The 18,968-nt window shown below is 45.0% G+C and overlaps 1 protein-coding gene across 4 annotated transcripts in view; it reads right to left on the bottom strand.

Annotated features, from left to right (window-relative positions):
• Positions 1–4,353: 4,353 nt before the first annotated feature.
• Positions 4,354–18,968, bottom strand: part of LOC140405462 (zinc finger CCCH domain-containing protein 10-like) — a 160,573-nt gene continuing 145,958 nt past the window's right edge. For all 4 annotated transcript variants that reach the window (XR_011938617.1, XR_011938614.1, XR_011938615.1 and 1 more), the window contains 2 exons: positions 14,535–14,609; positions 4,354–7,711 (listed from right to left, as the gene is read on the bottom strand). The gene's annotated coding sequence lies outside the window, so the exon portion shown is untranslated. The remainder of the gene's footprint in view (positions 7,712–14,534; positions 14,610–18,968) is intronic.

Here is an 18,968-nt window from a genome sequence, read left to right as displayed (position 1 = left end):
CCAGCGATAATACCACTAAACCACTGCCAACAAGTCTTGTTACTTGTCTGTTATTTTATTTTTATCTCAAGGTTACTGTTAATCTGGTTAACTTCCCACCTTCCTAACACATCCACTCTTTAAAATGAAACGTCTTAACTTGAAAGATGCTTTCATTTATCAACCATTACAAAGATTTAAGAGCATGCATCAACAATAAACCACACCCCCACTACTTGCCTTCAAACAACCGCGCAACCTCAAACAAACCATTGTTTGCAGCAAACTACTCAGCCTTCAGAACAGTGACCACGACACCACACAACCCTGCCATGGCAATCTCTGCAAGACGTACCAGATCATCGACATGGATACCACCATTACACGTGAGAACACCACCCACCAGGTACGCGGTACATACTCGTGCGACTCGGCCAACGTTGTCTACCTCATACGCTGCAGGAAAGGATGTCCCGAAGCGTGGTACATTGGCGAGACCATGCAGACGCTGCGACAACGAATGAACGGACATCGTGTGACAATCACCAGGCAGGAATGTTCCCTTCCAGTCGGGGAACACTTCAGCAGTTAAGGGCATTCAGCATCTGATCTCTGGGTAAGCGTTCTCCAAGGCGGCCTTCAGGACGCGCGACAACGCAGAATCGCCGAGCAGAAGCTTATAGCCAAGTTGCGCACATGAGTGCAGCCTCAACCGGGACCTGGGATTCATGTCGCATTACATTCATCCCCCACCATCTGGCCTGCGAAATCCTACCAACTGTCCTGGCTTGATACAATTCACACCTCTTTAACCTGGGGTTACCCCATCTCTGGATCTGTAAAGATTTAATCACCTGCTAATGCTCGCATTCCAAGCATTGTCTGGCATCTTTGAATCTGTCTGTATATATGTTTCTGGAACATACCTCTTCATTCACCTGAGGAAGGAGCAGCGCTCCGAAAGCTAGTGACATCGAAACAAACCTGTTGGACTTTAACCTGGTGTTGTAAAACTTCTTACTGTGATCAACAATAAAATGATACCACAAGGTTTTGCACAGGGCGCATATGACCGGAGCAAGGCTCAGTAAATTTTTCGGGGTAGAGGATAGGTGTGGGAGATGCTCGAGAAGCCCAGCAAACCACACCCACATGTTTTGGTCATGCCCAGCACTGCAGGGATTCTGGGTGGGGGTGGCAAAGGTGCTTTCGAAGGTGGTGGGGGTCCGGGTCGAGCCAGGCTGGGGGTTGGCTATATTTGGGGTTGCAGAAGAGCCGGGAGTGCAGGAGGCGAGAGAGGCTGATGTTTTGGCCTTTGCGTCCCTAGTAGCCCGGCGAAGGATATTGCTTATGTGGAAGGAAGCCAAACCCCCGGGCGTGGAGACCTGGATAAATGACATGGCAGGGTTTATAAAACTAGAACGGATAAAGTTCGTCCTAAGGGGATCGGCTCAAGGGTTCACCAGGCGGTGGCAACCGTTCATGGACTACCTCGCAGAACGATACAGGAAATGGGTAGGTAACAGCAGCAACCCGGGGGGGGGGGGGGGGGGGGGGGGGGGGAAAAGAGTGCTCGGGTGGGTCCTCAGGGGTGGTTTTTGTATAGATATTTGTACTTGGTTATGTATATTGGATTGTTTGATTTTATTATCTGGAGAGTTATTTTTGTTATGGCAGTTGCCATTTAGTTTATATATTATTTATTTACTTGTTAAAATGGTCACTGTTATTTATATTGTTTTATTGTTGTAAAAAGGGAAACCTTTGTATTGTTTTGTTTGGCCGAAAAATTTGGAAAAAAAATATATTTTTAAAAAACAATAAAATGATACCCCAGAGAATGTACACCCAATATTCCCAGAAGTCTCTTTTATACTCTTGATAAAGTATTTGCAATGGTGTTCTCTCTCCCAGCCATATGAATGATTTTTAAATTCGAGGGTTGTAACAGCAGGCTCCATCAGAATAACCTGGTGTTCCGATCGCAAATTATTTCCAGAAATTTTAGGAGATTATGGTCTGTATATATGATTTCTGCAGGATTACTGGCAATGTAAATCTCAAAATGTTGAAATGCCAGTACCAAAGTTTTTCCAAAGGTGGAATGCTTCTGTTGGTGACTATTTAATTTCCTTGGGAAATAGTCCACAGGTTTCTCAATGCCAAGTTTGTCTTCCTGCAGCAACACGGCTACTACACCAATGTCACTCGCATCCAGTTTAAATTGAGTCTCGGAGGTTGGTGCAGCTAACACTGGTTTTGTCATTAACAGTTTCAACATTTTTTGAATGCCGTTTTTCAGTCCACCGTCAAATGAAAGGATTTGTTCTTCTTTAAAAAAGGAGTGGTGCTACCACACTGTTAAAGTTTGGCACAAACTTGTAAAAGAATCTGCTTATTCCCAGAAATCTTTATCAATTTTCTTGTGGTGGGTTCTGGAAAATACCAAATGGCTCGTATTTTTGCATTATATGGGGCCATTTAACCATGTCCCACAATATGTCCCAAGTATGAAATTTGGCCGTTAACAAATTCACTTTTTGCTAGATTCAGGAGATGGGTTCCTTTCAAGCGGTCAAACAGATCTTTTAAGTGGGGCAGATGTTCTTCCCAACTTTGACTGAACACCACTAAATCAATGTGTACTGCACAGTGATTCAGACCTTAAATGACTTTATTTGTGAGTCTCTGAAAAGTTGCCGTTGCATTCTCAATCCCGCACAGCATAACTTTGAATTGATAATCCATTCGGTGTCACGGATGCAGAGGTCTCCTTTGCCCTCTCGATCAAAGGTACTTGCCAATAACCATTTAGCAAGTCTATCTTTGTGATGAATTTAGATTCTTATTATTCCTCCAGATGCCTGATCACTTTCCACATTCTGAACAAAATTAACATTGTTGAAAATTACCCACAGCACTGAAACTGCACTGGTCAAAGTCATAAATGACATGCAGTGTGACTATATCATGACTGTATATCTCTCCTCGTTCTTAACATGTTGCCCATTCTAAGTTTCTTTATCCTTCCTTTCAACACTGCTGACTTTTGTCTCTTCTTATATCTGTCACAGTGCAGGTATTAACATCACTTGCTCTTTTCTTACAATCACCTCCAGTGGATACCAGGGGTCCATCCATGGTCCAGCATGTATTCAGCACCCATAGGTATGCTGATAGCAAGCAGCTCCACTGTTCTCAATCGATTCAAACACTCTTGCTCGTCTCTCCAAATACCAACATCAGTTTTGATGAAAGATTATAAATGTTAATTTGGTTTCTCTTTCAAAAGATGCTCGCATGATCTACCGAGTATTTCAAACCTTTTCGGTTTTGATTCCAGACTTCCATCATCCACTGAAGCCTGGTGTGCCGAGCGTGTTGATCGTCACTAAGGCATTTGTGGGATAATTGACCTCTGCACTTCTGAACTAGAGGGGGAAGCTGTAAAAATCAGGCAGAGGTCTAGGTGTGTTGATGTCAGGTGAGGTCAAGATTAACCTCATCAGTCACTTTCTCCGAATGGAATAGTCAGTGGAAGCTCCATCAAGGCTCACACACCAAGTGAGGTAACAGCACCTGTGGAACTGCGCCCTAGCCAAGAGTCAAACCTTTTGCAGATTGGGGGATATTTGGCCAACCAAAGAAATCGTAAGTATCTTGTACTGAGTCATGCAGATCGGACATATTTCTCATTCTATCCCCTACTCCATGCGAAGTTAGCTAATCTTAGTTGTCGAGGTCCCAGACTAGGCATACATGAGGCAGTCCAAATTGCTGTTCAGTAATCCCTACTGGAAAGCAAGCTTGTGATGATGTTGGGCAGGTTTTAAACTCTCCGTCCACAACAGAATAGCTTGTCACTCTATCTCGTCTCACACATGAAGATTGGTCACTTAGGTGAGGAACTGGAGGGCTGCTAATACCAATAAACTACATTCCCAGTGAAAGTCAAAAGTTTCAAGAGAGGAGGTAACATTGCTCAAGAAAATACCCATTTCCCCAACAGTTAACACATCTCCATTCTCAACAAGTTGTTTTCTTTCAAGATAGAAGGTCTGCCTTTGCACAGAGAATACATCACCTACCATGAAGCTGTTATTTTAACAGAAGGCTGTATAAAACCACTTGTAGGTTGTAACAAACCATACTGAAAGTTCTTCTGCATGATTTGGTGCTATTTATTAAATTCCTACGTGATAACACACTCTAGATGCTTTTGTGATGACTCGAAAGAAGATTGTGCCACCGGGTAGAGATATTACTCTGCAGAATCTCACTGAGGGCTCAACAGCTGTCAAAGTATAACTGTTGTGCCATGCAGTCTGGAGTGTGGTTTGGCTACCACGAAAGTGACTAAAATAAGGACACAAATTTAAAATAAAACTTTATTTTTTTTTAAAAATCATCATTTGGGCAGTTTTTATGCATTCACAAGGAAGTATACAAATCAACCACTCAATACTATCCAACATGGCTGTGCATCAGTTGCCTGCTGGGACCTATTTTCTCAAATTACTTTCAAAATAAAAAAAACAGTGCAATATACATATTAAAACTACCATAGCTATTTATGAGTGATTGTATACATATGTATAAAAGTAATGAACAAAGGACATTCTGGCTCCAGTGTGAGGTTGCATGCTAAAAAAAAAAAAGTGCCCTAATGGCTCAGTGGAGTACTTGGTACAGTACTGAATGACACACACCAAGATGATCCCAGGTTTGATCATCACTTTGTGCCAAGTTAGCTAATCTCAGCTGGAGCAACAGTGAGGGTATTACAATTGGCCTTAAGATCCCAGTTAAAGAGGGGAAGTAGCCAGGTATGGCAGTCCCGATAGCTATCCAATTATTTCAGTTGGAAAAGTGTGTAAACGTTATCACATCTTACATTTACATAGGGCAGCATGGTGGCGCAGTGGTTAGCACTGCTGCCTCATGGTGCCGAGGACTCGGGTTTGATGCTGGCCCTGGGTCACTCCCCGTGTCTGTGTGGGTCTCACCCCCACAACCCAAAGATGTGTAGGCTATGTGGATTGGCCCCGCTAAATTGCCGCTTAGCAAGACTGACTTGGTAGGCAAGGAGAGGGGGAAGGATGAGACAGTTGATTGTATATTTTCAATATTAGTTACAAAGTTGTCCATGAATTCCTCTCACTTTTTTGTTGGAGGTGGCAGTGGAAAGCAGTTTAAGGAGATAGTGGGGTTGTCTTTGCATTTCAAGGTGATCCTGGAATAATGAGCAGTTTTGACAAAGGTGAACTGGGCCCAATCGTACTTGATGTACCTAGCCAAATCGGACTATGAATGGCTAAACTAGTTGTGCAAGATATATAACGAGCCTGCACCCCTTGGGCTCAAGGGAACATACATGGGGATTGCATTAGAGAACAGCTGGAGTTTTACTGGGGACAAGGGCATCAAAGGTGGAAATGAAGGCATTATTGAGAAGGCCAACAGCTGTAGAATGCAGAAGTAAAGACTAGACAGTTGTAAGTGACTTAGGACGTTTTTCCAGGATGGTTACAGAAGCAAGTGGGTTAGGAAGGATGGTGTAAGTTGAGGGGGAGACAGGGAAGTATTCAAAGATGGCCTTGTCTGTGAATGAGTTTATGGGAAGAGTGAGGTCAGTGAGATGGCAAGATCAAGATGGTGATTGTAGATATAGATAAATGAAATAAAATGAAAATCGCATATTGTCCCAAGTAGGCTTCAAATGAAGTTACTGTGAAAAGCCCCTAGTCGCCACATTCCGGCGCCTGTTCGGGGAGGCTGGTACGGGAATCGAACCGTGCTGCTGGCCTGCCTTGGTCGGCTTTCAAAGCCAGCAATTTTCATAGATTATCATAGAATTTACAGTGCAGAAGTGCATTTAGCCCTGTGCTAAGAGCGTTTACATGGAGGAAGATTGTAAAAAAAAAACCTGGTTGTGAAGACACAGACTAGGATGCTTTTGGTAGAGACCGTCTATTGCATGGTTTATTTCTCTATTCCAACACAATCTCCCTCAATGTTGGTTGACTCTTTGTACATACATCAAAGTATAATTAATTAATCAATCAATACCCAACACCTGTTAACCTTATTATCTTAAACTATGTATTTAACATCCATCAGCAGAATTTATTAGATACTAACATAAGAGAGGACAGGAGTGCAGGGAAACAAAAGGAGAGAGGGCATAGAATGTACTTGGTGGAGAAGTTCAACATCTATCACCAAGACAGCTTTGCATCCTTTATTGACTAAAGGACTTTGCTGCCAGATTATGCCTGCAGCAGCTGGTGATGGAACCAAGAAGAGAGAAACATCTATTTGACCTCGTCCACACCGATCTACCTGTCAGACGTGCATCTGTTCAGGACAGTATTAGTAGGAATGACCACCACATGGTCCTTGTGGAGACAATGTGCAATCTTCGCACTGAGGAGACTGCCTATCACATTGTGTGATACGACTATGGTGTTAAATGGGATAGATTCAAAACAGATCTAGCAGCTCAAAACTGGCCATCCATGAGGCACAGCATATCCATCACTCTACCATTATCAGGTCAAGGGATCAACTGTGGTTTAATGAGTATAGGAAGCTCATCCTATACTGTTAGGAGCAGCATCAGGCTGAGGCCGAACCTCATTCAGTGATCTGAGAACTAACCTCTTTTTGTGTTCTGAGGCCTGAGTTTGGCTGCAAGGTTGCTATCTGTGGCCCTGGTACACCCATGAGCAATGCTACGGGAAATCTTTTTTTAAACTAAATTTGTCCCTGCGCAGCCAGCCACTCCTGACCTGTCCAGAGTTGTTCCTAAATGGGCATGGACACTCCAATCTGGGTCTTCCCCAATCCAGCTAATTAGCTAGAATCTCTTTAAACTATTCCCACCCATCTCAAAAGTTATCCCAACCTGGGTACATTTCCTGCAGTTGTTATGTTTGGCTCCCACGCCCCAATGGGAGTTAAACCTGCGAAGCAAGCACAGCAAATGGGAGCTGCATGCAGAGGTCCAGCCGTCTGCTTGTTCACCTGCCCACTCACTTGACCACCTTTACCAGTGCTTCACAAGCCCATTTGCTCACTCAGCCATCTACATGCCCCAAGTGCTTCCTGGCTCCCTGCTCACCCACCCTAAGTGGTGAAACAAGTGAGAAAAAAGTGGAGAGCAGAATGCAAATGAGAACAAGAGACAGAAATAACATGGGGGGGGGGGGGGGGGGGGGGGAAAGAGAGAGAGAAAGAGAGAGAGAGAAGAAAATTGCAGGGGGGTTGGGGTGCGGGAAGAGGGAGATTTAAAGGGTGGGGAGAAGTATAGTTCTTCTAATCGATTTTTCCAAATAAATAGGTGTAAAGTGTGCATAACCAACAAGAAAATGGAGTCAGAACTCAATTAAAGCAAACCTTTTACCATTGCACTCCCAGACTCCCCAGTGTTTCCATGGCGACTTTTCCTAGGCCTCCACTTCTTGCATAAATGTAGATCCATAATTTCCAGTTGATCGTATTTATCGGACTATTGTTAAACTTATCCATTCCCTTAATGCAACCTCGAAGCCAGGATGTTGACATGCTGTTGAGACACATTTTAACCATGTTCAACTCTTCCATTCCCTTAATGCAACTGAAGGGCTGACCATTTGACAGGCAAGTGGTTTGAGCAGCTGCCTTCTGGGACTGGCATTGCATTCATCCGTTCCATCTTCTGCCGTTTAAACACTGGAATCCCAGGATAATTCTGATGAGAAATGGGTTAACAACTGTGTTAAACTAGTGCAGACAGAAATTTAACACTGTTTGATTCGTGTGCTAAAAATAACAATTAAATCACCAAGTTACATACTCAAACATGGTTTTTGAACAGTTGTACACTCTGCATGGTGCTTGAAGAGTGTACACTGGGTTTACTGGCAATGGTTTCACATTCACTGGAAGGAATGTTTAAAGCATGCTTAAAGATTGCAGGAATTTGTTCCTTGGGAGATATTTAATTAGATTGCCTGAATCATTAACAGTAGTAAAGCATCCACATAGACCATATTCTTCAGGCATCAATAGTCATCCAACATACTGGACATAAAACGCCATGGGCAGGATTCTCCATTCGGAACATTGTTATCCCACCAGAGTAGAATCACCCCTAGTCTGCGCTGACACTAGGAGTGATGTCCAGTTGTGATTCCCTCTCCCATGCCATGCAACTTTATGCATGGCAGGGAGCTCGAGGGATTCTGTTCCAAATCCTACAATCGGGGGAATGCCATTTTGAGCGGGTGGCCCGATATTAAGGTGTGGCAGCTGCTTGCCTGCCCCCCCCCCCCCCGATCAGTACAGACACCCTCTCCCACATCGGTCACTCCTGACTGGAAGCTAAAGAACAGTCCATGCAGTAACAGTGGGAAATTGCCCTTTTTTCACTTGCCCGTCCCTTACACCCGCTGTCTCAAACAGGTGTAGATATCAGCAGCTGTTACTTCATAGAAACCCAAAACCACATCACAAGGTTGTAAACCCCCTCAGATGCTTTGATCTGTGAGTCGTCTATTCACTTTCAAAGAGAACTAGCTTTTAGTAGGCTGCAATTGACAGGGTAATGGTTTCCAGACAGCCAGGTGTCTGGATTGTTTATTTTCATTTCCCTTCACGTGTGCATGCATCCCAAGTACCCCGCTTTGAACCTAACCACAATGTTTCTAGACATTTGATACGATTCACAGCTCCTAACCACATCAAAAGCCATTAAGGACTTTTCTACGAAGAAAAAGTGAAAGCATTTAACTCCTAGATGTTTATAAACATTGTGGTTAGGTGAAAAGTAAATTACTGCGGATGCTGGAATCTGAAACGAAAGAGAAAATGCTGGAAAATCTCAGCAGGTCTGGCAGCATCTGTAGGGAGAGAAAAGAGCTAACGTTTCGAGTCCGATGACTCTTTCTCAAAGCTTTGTCAGGCCTGCTGAGATTTTCCAGCATTTTCTCTTTCGTTTGTGGTTAGGTGATGTGGTTTTGGCTTTCTATGAAGTAACAGCTGCTGCTTTCTACACACCTGTCCGAATCAGCAGGTGTAAGGGACGGGTAAGTGAAGAGGAGTGTTTTTTTTAAACTGTTTCTGCCTGGACTGCTCTTTAGCTTCTAGACAAGGGTGACTGGTTGGGGGAGGGGAGTCCACGCCTGTGTGAATCCAGGCCGAATGGGCCGGAGCATCATGGAGGCATGGAAAATCCAGTGTCCAGCCTGCTAATAGAATGCAAATGGATTCAAATGGCCAATTTGCATCCTCCTGCCAGTGCAGTGCACAAACCCTGAGCCGCCGCCAGTGGGGGACCAGAGTGTCGTCGCTGATCCTGTGTTTTGACCGACACGAGATTCTCTGCCACTTCGGGAATTCCGCTACTGGTGGCAGGGAATCCCCACTCACATCATTAGTATAGCTACTGCAGTCGAAGACAGATTTTAATATATTGCAAAATGCAGACAATTGTAAATTAGCATAAAGCAATCTATCCAATCGAACTGTATAGCATTGTGAGGTCATTTGCAATTCTGCATAAAGAAAGATTCTGTATTTGCTTATTGTTTCTCAAATTCCCAGGACTTGAGAAAGTGTTTTTACAGCAAATGAACTACTTGGAAAGTGTAGTCACTATGTTTTACAGTCAAATGCAGAATCCAATTTTCAAAAGAGATCAGTGCCCATTTAATCTGTTTTGTTGGTGTTGTTTGGCAGAGGACTGTTGACGACACTGGAAGATATCCTTCCTTTGCATCAAAAATAAAGTGCCATGTACTTTACACCTGCCATGCATACCAGGCCTTGGTTTATTCCCTCAGCTAAAAGGCATCAGACAGTAGAGCACTCTGCAAGCATAGCACTGAAGCATCAGATCCAGATTATGGAGTGATATTTGTAGTGGTGCTTGAGCGTATAATCTTTTGACGTGGGAAGTAGGTATACCAGTATTGAGCCAATTGAGACATACTGATCACTCGTACGTCTCTCAAAATTTCACAAACAGCAAGCATGAGAAAGAGTCATACAAATTGAGCATGAAATGGAAACAAGTGAGATGCATAGAAAGAGAAAAAAATGAGTGGAGAACGACAGATTAATATAGAAGTAGAGGGCAGCACGGTGGTGCAGTGGTTAGCAATGCTGCCTCATAGTGCCGAGGGCCCAGGTTCGATTCCGGCTCTGGGTCACTCTCTGTGTGGAGTTTGCACATTCTCCCTGTCTCTGCGTGGGTTTCGCCCCCACAACACATGGATGTGCAGGTTAGGTGGATTGGCCATGTTACATTGCCCCTTAATTGGAAAAAATGAATTGGGTACTCTAAATGTAAAAAAAAAATAGAAGTAATTAGAACATAGAACATAGTGCAGAAGGAGGCTATTCAGCCCATTGAGTCTGCACCGACCCGCTTAAGCCCTCACTTCCACCCTATCCCTGTAACCCAATAACCCCTCCGAACCTTTTTGGGTCACTAAAGGGAAATTTTATCACGGCCAATCCACCTAACCTGCACGTCTTTGGACTGTGGGAGGAAACCGGAGCACCCGGGAGGAAACCCACGCACACGCGGGGAGGATGTGCAGACTCCGCACAGACAGTGACCCAGCAGGGAATCGAACCTGGGACCCTGGCACTGTGAAGCCAGTGGGTTGTGGGGCTAATCACTTGTGCTACCGTGCTGCCCAAAGGGCTAGTAAAGGGCTTCCAAAACCTTTCTGGCCAAGGAACCAGTTTCATCTCCCAAGAGTATTGACGGAACCCCTGAGAAACATTCCTATTATGTTGAAGCGTTAAGCCACAAGATTGTATGTTTGTATCGATTGCGTAAAAACAAACACAAGAAAAAAACAAATTTATAAATAAGTGTATTTTCTATTTCTTATATGTATTCCTATAGTATAATTTAAAAGTTATCTTATTCAACAAAGTACTTCAATCTTACCATTTTGTTATTTTTAAGAGGAGGCATGATGCGGTTTCTTTTGCTCACAAGTTTGTTCAATATTAAAGTGCTGGATTCCCATATTGGACACACCTCCCTTGCCGCTGCGCCCCCACCCATCCCCTGACCTTGGATCTCTCAAACAGCATTGCTCACACTGGCACTCAAAAGCTTCTACTGATTTCAATCTTTCAGCATTTATTGTGGAGATGGAGAGCAATGAGCTGGGTGAAGATAATTCAAAGAAAACGGTCAACATTTTAAGACAGAACTGGAAACTATGCAAGCGCTATTGTAGGTCGGTGCACAACACAGCTCAGTTTTTATTTCAGGTTTCAAGCATTTTTTTTTTTAAACTCAGAGATAACTGAATATCAAACTGCATTTGGGCAGCCAGGAACACAAACTCTCGATTCAGATCATCCTGGTTGAAACTGAATGCAATGTTGACTTTGGGATGGGACGCATAATATAATAAGATCTCTTGCGATTCACACGACACTCAGAGTACACCAGTGGTAGGGGCAGCTCGGTTGCACAGTGGGATAGCCTTGCTGCCTCACGGCGCCGAGGTCCCAGGTTCGATCCCGGCTCTAGGTCACTGTCCGTGTGGAGTTTGCACATTCTCCCCGTGTTGCGTGGGTTTCACCCCCACAACCCAAAGATGTGCAGGGTAGGTGGATTGGCCATGCTAAATTGCCCCTTAATTGGAAAAAAAAGAGAGTACACACCAGTGGTGGGCAGCCTGTGGCCCATCAGGACTATGGCCCGATGACTATTATCCACGGTGCAGAGGAATCACGCCACTACAGTTCATTCTGGGTCCGGGATCGCGCTGCTACAGTTCCTGCCAGGATCACAGTGCTGCAGTTCCCGCCGTTCAAGCAGCACACCGAGCGCATTCTGGGACGCAAGCACAGGGAGACCATCGCGTTCCGTGCCAGTGCATGTGAGAGATAGCTCCTCTTGCTAGCGATTCTTTTCAGTTATCCACTTTGCTCCTGCCGAATAGTATTGAAGTGGTGTGGCGAGGAAGGAGAATCAGGTGCAAAATCAAAAATATGCAGAGAAATAGCAAAGCGAAAAATGGGTGATGAGGGCAGAATGCTAAGAAAAGAGAGTTGCGAGCTGAATTATTTTGATTCTCAACAGAAAGGGAGCTTAATTTGCAATGAGATAACATCAGTTCCAACTAAATAAAATGTTAACAGACGTTATGAAACATGCCATCCCTCTCAAATGGCAGAATTTCCAGTAGGTTCTGCCCAATGAGCTCAACAGCTTTCAAATCTCAAGGAAGCCAGTAGCAGGTTCTTTGAGAAGCATTAACTGAGAGTGATGCAGTGACTTTGGCTAGCTTTCGTATTGCTTGGTTACTTGCCATTCTCAGATGGCAGATTAGTGAAAGAATGCATCATCGAATCTGCAAATGTTTTATTTATCAAACGTGCTGAATTGCGAAGCATATGGCATTGCTGAGTCTCAATGTAAGAAAACCTGTGGAGGACAGATCCAACCAGAAGTCCCATTAATAATGCAAGTGTAAATATTACATTTTCCTTTTGCCATTTGAAGTTGATGACAGTTCTATTACTAAATGGGTGTTTATATAAGCATCTTATGTAACTGGTTCTGAAATATTTGTTGTGTATTCAATGTATTTTATCTTATTCATGGGGCCGTGGTTAAAGCAAATACCCAATTTCACTCACGCAGCCCACGGACATGATGAAGGTCCACTCAATAACCTAGGTTGCCCATCACTGGAGTAGCCATCAGTTGATTTGATAGTTATTGGAAAGAAAATAACCCTTTGATCAGTTTGAAAAAAATGTAAGCCTGTTAAACTGACAATTCAAAGGAAAAGACATTCTGCAACCGATGTACAGTGACGTCATAGAAGTACCGTTATTTTATTTCTTAACAGATGTGGGGCATTAATTCCTAATGATTGGTCATCGGCGGAATGCCTGTCAATTCAACTCTTAACATGTGGGCGGCACGGTGGCAGAGTGGTTAGCACTGCTGCCTCACAGCCCCGAGTTTGATCCCGGCCCCGGGTCAGTCTGTGTGGAGTTTGCACATTCTCCCCGTGTCTGCGTGGGTCTCACCCCCACAACTCAAAGATGTGCAGCGTAGGTAGATTGGCCACGCTAAATTGCCCCTTAATTGGAAAAAAATAATTGGATACTCTAAATTTAAAAAAAAAATTCAACTCTTAACATTCAATGAAAGAAAAGGAAACATACTTGAGACCCATGTACAGTGCATCAGATCTCGTGCATCACACAGACTGTTGTCGTTTAAATATCGTCTACATCATTACCTCACAAGCATCATCAGCTCAGCCTGCTTCATATGCACACAAGATTTTAGTGAAACCTTTAAAAAGTTGGAATGACTCGAAATGGTTTTATTTTAAAAAGGTGGTTTGGAGGGAATTAACAAGAAATCTCCTTATTAGTGCCACTTGTCAGTAGATTGCTTTTGTCTAGTTTTCAAAGCAGAGTTCCACTCCTGGTTGATTTCTTGCTGTGAGCGATATGGATTCAGGAGCAATGACAAGAGGCCAACAAATCATTTGTTCATGAAATTTGAGTTCCCTGAACTCCACTGATGGCTCAATGACTTGCATTTATACAGCACCTTTACTGTACAATACATCCTAAAGTGTTTCATAGAGATGAAACGGGCACCAAGTGGTTGCAAAGGATAAGTTGGGGAGGTGTCCAAAGAAGGTTCAATCAAAGAGCTATGTTTCAACAAGTTTTAACGATGTGCAGAGAGATAGCAAGTACAAGAGCGGTTTTCTGTCATGTCCAGACCAATATTTATTCCTCTACCAACATTATCTGGTCAATTTCCCATTGCTGTTTGCACACCTCATTGCTTAGCACAGCAACCGCACTTCAGTTATACTTCATTGGGTGAAAAGCACTTTGGGTCATCCTGAGGTTGTGAAATGGATTATACAAAATACAAGGGGCAGCACTGTGGCGCAGTGGTTAGCACTGCTGCCTCTCAGTAACGAGGTCCCAGGTTCGATCCCAGCCCTGGGTCACTGTCCGTGTGGAGTTTGCACATTCTCCCCGTGTTTGCGTGGGTTTCACCCCCACAACCCAAAGATGTGCAGGCTAGGTGAATTGGCCACGCTAAATTGCCCCTTAATTGGAAAAAAATTATTGGGTACTCTAAATTTATTTAAAAGGTGTATGATCAAGAAGGATCAGGAGATCTTTGGATGCATAAAGGAATCAACATTTGAGGATAGTGTGGGAAGGTGGAGTAGAGGTAGAATATCAGCCCGTGATTTTATTGAATGGTGGAGCAGGCTTAAAGGGCTGAGTAACCTACTCTTGCTTCTTTTTCTTATGTTGTGTTCTTACACGTTTAAAGGCCTTTACAAATAATGGATCACTTCTGATGCATAGTCGTTACATAAGCAAACACAACAGCCAACTTACACAATATGCATTAAAGAGGGCAAAACTAGAGCCTTCCTATCGTTATCCATGACCATGCAAAAACGTGCTGTATGTGGATTTTGGGTTGGGACAGGATTAATTTGTGCTGTCATACTATTTTGTTCAAACAGCTAGTCAATACTCACCATCTCATACATTGTCATTTGGTCAAGGTACTGGATAGCTGGCAGTGGCCATGCAGTTGTACCCAAGTCAGGGCCCTGGAAAAGAAAAAATAAGATTTATACACAGAGAAGACATCTGTGAAAGAAGGTGGCAAGAAGCAATAAGTGGCACAAGAGCAAGCAGAGCATATGTTTCAAGTTGGTATGAAATTGCAGAATAAGCTATGGTGGATAATCAGAGGGATGAAAGAGAACTGGGAACACCGATGATGGAGAACAGAACAATAAGAGCAAAACAGATGAAGCAAGCTTATATTGCTCAGGTTGTATGAACTGACAGATAAAACAGGTATATGGAGGCAATGTTTCCTCTAAGCTGCATGATTAGAAGTTTCCACACAGAGAGTGGCATGGTGGTGCATTGGTTAGCACTGCTGCCTCACAGCGCTGAGGACCTGGGTTCGATCCGGCCCTGGGTCACTGTCCGTGTGGAGTTTGCACATTCTCCCCGTGTCTGCATGGGTCTCACCCCCACAACCCAAAGATGAGCAAGCTAGGTGGATTGGCCACGCTAAAGTTCCCCCTTAATTGAAAAAAATACAATTGGGTACTCTAAATTAATTTTTTTTTTTTTTTTTTTTTTCTTAAAAGGTTGCCTCGCACTAGTTTTTAAAAATAATTTAGAGTACCCAATTTCTTTTTCTTCCAATTAAGGGCAATTTAGCGTAGCCAATCCACCTAGCTTGCTCATCTTTGGGTTGTGGGGATGAAACCCACGAAGACACAGGAGAAATGTACAAACTCCACATGGGCAGTGACCCAGGGCCGGGATTCAAACCCGAATCCTCAGCGCCGCAGTCCCAGTGCTAGCCGCTGCCCCACCTGCTTCCCAGGCCCCGCACTAGTTGACCCTTTTAAGTTACCACCCAAAAAACCTATGGGGTCTGTGCACGAAAAAAGAAAAATTAGAGGGTCCGTTACATACAAGTGGTTAAAAGGCAATTCCACTGGAATAACAACTCTTATCAGAAAAGTATTATTAATTAGAATAAACACCAAAGAGAGTACATTGTCCATGTTTTTTCTCGCATATAAAAAGCCCATAAAATGTGAACTCTAAGATGCCAGACAATGCTTGGAATACGAGCATCAGCAGGTGATTAAATCTTTACAGATCCAGAGATAAACCCCAGGTTAAAGAGGTGTGAATTGTGTCAAACCAGGACAGTTGGTAGGATTTCGCAGGCCAGATGGTGGGGGGTGAATGTAATGCGACATGAATTCCCGGTTGAGGCCGCACTCATGTGTGCGGAACTTGGCTACAAGTTTCTGCTCGACGATTCTGCGTTGTCGCGCGTCCTGAAGGCCGCCTTGGAGAACGCTTACCCGGAGATCAGAGGCTGAATGCCCTTGACTGCTGAAGTGTTCCCCGACTGGAAGGGAACATTCCTGCCTGGTGATTGTCGCGCGATGTCCGTTCATTCGTTGTCGCAGTGTCTGCATGGTCTCGCCAATGTACCACGCTTCGGGACATCCTTTCCTGCAGCGTACGAGGTAGACAACGTTGGCCGAGTCGCACGAGCATGTACCGCGTACCTGGTGGGTGGTGTTCTCACGTGTAATAGTGGTATCCATGTCGATGATCTGGCACGTCTTGCAGAGATTGCCATGGCAGGGTTGTGTGGTGTCGTGGTCACTGTTCTGAAGGCTGGGTAGTTTGCTGCAAACAATGGTTTGTTTGAGGTTGCGCGGTTGTTTGAAGGCAAGTAGTGGGGGGGTGGGGATGACCTTGGCAAGATGTTCATCTTCATCGATGACGTGTTGAAGGCTGTGAAGAAGATGTTGTCGTTTCTCCGCTCCGGGAAAGTACTGGACGACGAAGGGTATTCTGTCGGTTGTGTCCCAGGTTTGTCTTCTGAGGAGGTCGGTGCGGTTTTTTGCTGTGGCGCGTTGGAAATGTCGATCGATGAGTCGAGCGCCATATCCTGTTCGTACGAGGGCATCTTTCAACGTCTGTAGATGTCTGTTACGCTCCTCCTCGTCTGAGCAGATCCTGTGTATACGGAGAGCTTGTCCATAGGGGATGGCTTCTTTAATGTGTTTAGGGTGGAAGCTGGAGAAGTGGAGCATCGTGAGGTTATCCGTGGGTTTGCGGTAAAGCGAAGTGCTGAGGTGACCGTCCTTGATGGAGACGAGTGTGTCCAAGAATGCAACTGATTTTGGAGAGTAGTCCATGGTGAGTCTGATGGTTGGATGGAACTTATTAATGTCATTGTGTAGTCGTTTCAGTGATTCTTCGCCGTGGGTCCAAAGGAAAAAAATGTCATTGATGTATCTGGTGTATAACGTCGGTTGAAGGTCCTGTGCGGTGAGTAGGTCTTGTTCAAACTTGTGCATGAAGATGTTAGTGTATGGGGTGCGAATTTGGTCCCCATGGCTGTTCCGTACGTCTGGATGAAGAACTTGTTGTCGAAGGTGAAGACGTTGTGATCCAGAATGAAGCGGATGAGTTGCAGAATTGCGTCTGGAGATTGGCAGTTGTCGGTGTTGAGTACTGAGGCTGTTGCAGCAATGCCGTCGTCATGGGGGATGCTGGTGTAGAGTGCCGAGACGTCCATTGTGACGAGGAATGTTCCTGGTTCAACTGGTCCATGGGTGCTGAGTGTCTGTAGGAAGTCCGTCGTGTCGCGACAGAAGCTGGGCGTACCTTGTACGATGGGTTTCAAGATGCCCTCGATGTAGCCAGAGAGGTTCTCACACAGGGTCCCATTGCCTGAAACGATAGGGCGGCCTGGTGTGTTGGCCTTATGTATTTTCGGGAGGCATTAGAGATCTCCAATGCGGGGAGTACGTGGGATGAGAGCACGTAGGGTGCTCTGAAGATCTGGATCCAAGGTCTTGATCAGTCTGTTAAGTTGGCGCATGTGTTCCTTGGTCGGATCTGCGGGTAACTGTCTGTAGTGTTTTTGGTTGTTCAGTTGTCGGTATACTTCTTTGCAGTAGTCCGTTCTGTTCAGTATGACAGTGGCCCCTCCTTTGTCTGCTGGTTTGATGACGATGCTGCGGTTGGTCTCGAGAGCGCGGATGGCATTGCGTTGTGCTTGGGTGACGTTCGGGGCTGTCTTGTGAATGCGACTGATGAATCTGGCATTGACGCGACTCCTGACAGCTTGAGCATACATGTCGAGTCTAGGGCAACAGCCTTCCGGAGGGGTCCAATTCGACTCTTTCCTCTTCGGTTGCCGCACCGCAGATCTCTTGGTCTGCTGTTCCGGTTCATTGGTAGTCTGCTTGGGTTCGCTGTTGGCCTCTTGGGGTCTGTGGAAGAATTCCCGGAGCCTCATTCGCCTGATGAATTCCTCCGTGTCTGCCACGAGACTGATGGGGTCCATTTTGGTGGTGGTGCAGAAATTGGGCCCTCTGCTGAGGACTTCGATTTCGTCTGGTTGAAGGGTGTAGTCTGACAAGTTGACAATAGATTTCCCTGTATTGTTTTCTACTGTGGTACCGGGGGTGGCTTGGAACACATCCGCCAACTTAACAGACTGATCAAGACCTTGGATCCAGATCTTTAGAGCACCCTACGTGCTCTCATCCCACGTACTCCCCGCATTGGAGATCTCTACTGCCTCCCAAAAAAACACAAGGCCAACACACCAGGCCGTCCTATCGTTTCAGGCAATGGGACCCTGTGTGAGAACCTCTCTGGCTACATCGAGGGCATCTTGAAACCCATCGTACAAGGTACGCCCAGCTTCTGTCGCGACACGACGGACTTCCTACAGAAACTCAGCACCCATGGATTAGTTGAACCAGGAACATTCCTCGTCACAATGGACATCTCGGCACTCTACACCAGCATCCCCCATGACGACGGAATTGCTGCAACAGCCTCAGTACTCAACACGGACAACTGCCAATCTCCAGAGGCAATTCTGCAACTCATCCGCTTCATTCTGGATCACAACGTCTTCACCTTCGACAACAAGTTCTTCATCCAGACGCACGGAACAGCCATGGGGACCAAATTCGCACCCCAATACGCCAACATCTTCATGCACAAGTTTGAACAAGACCTACTCACCGCACAGGACCTTCAACCGACGTTATACACCAGATACATCAATGACATTTTTTTCCTTTGGACCCACGGCGAAGAATCACTGAAACGACTACACGATGACATTAATAAGTTCCATCCAACCATCAGACTCACCATGGACTACTCTCCAAAATCAGTTGCATTCTTGGACACACTCGTCTCCATCAAGGACGGTCACCTCAGCACTTCGCTTTACCGCAAACCCACGGATAACCTCACGATGCTCCACTTCTCCAGCTTCCACCCTAAACACATTAAAGAAGCCATCCCCTATGGACAAGCGCTCCGTGTACACAGGATCTGCTCAGACGAGGAGGAGCGCAACAGACATCTACAGACGTTGAAAGATGCCG

Source organism: Scyliorhinus torazame, chromosome X, assembly GCF_047496885.1.
Source record: "Scyliorhinus torazame isolate Kashiwa2021f chromosome X, sScyTor2.1, whole genome shotgun sequence".
NCBI lineage: Eukaryota > Metazoa > Chordata > Chondrichthyes > Carcharhiniformes > Scyliorhinidae > Scyliorhinus > Scyliorhinus torazame.
The sequence above is the reverse complement of the archived record's forward strand: the minus strand, read 5'-3'. Positions and strand labels throughout refer to the sequence as shown.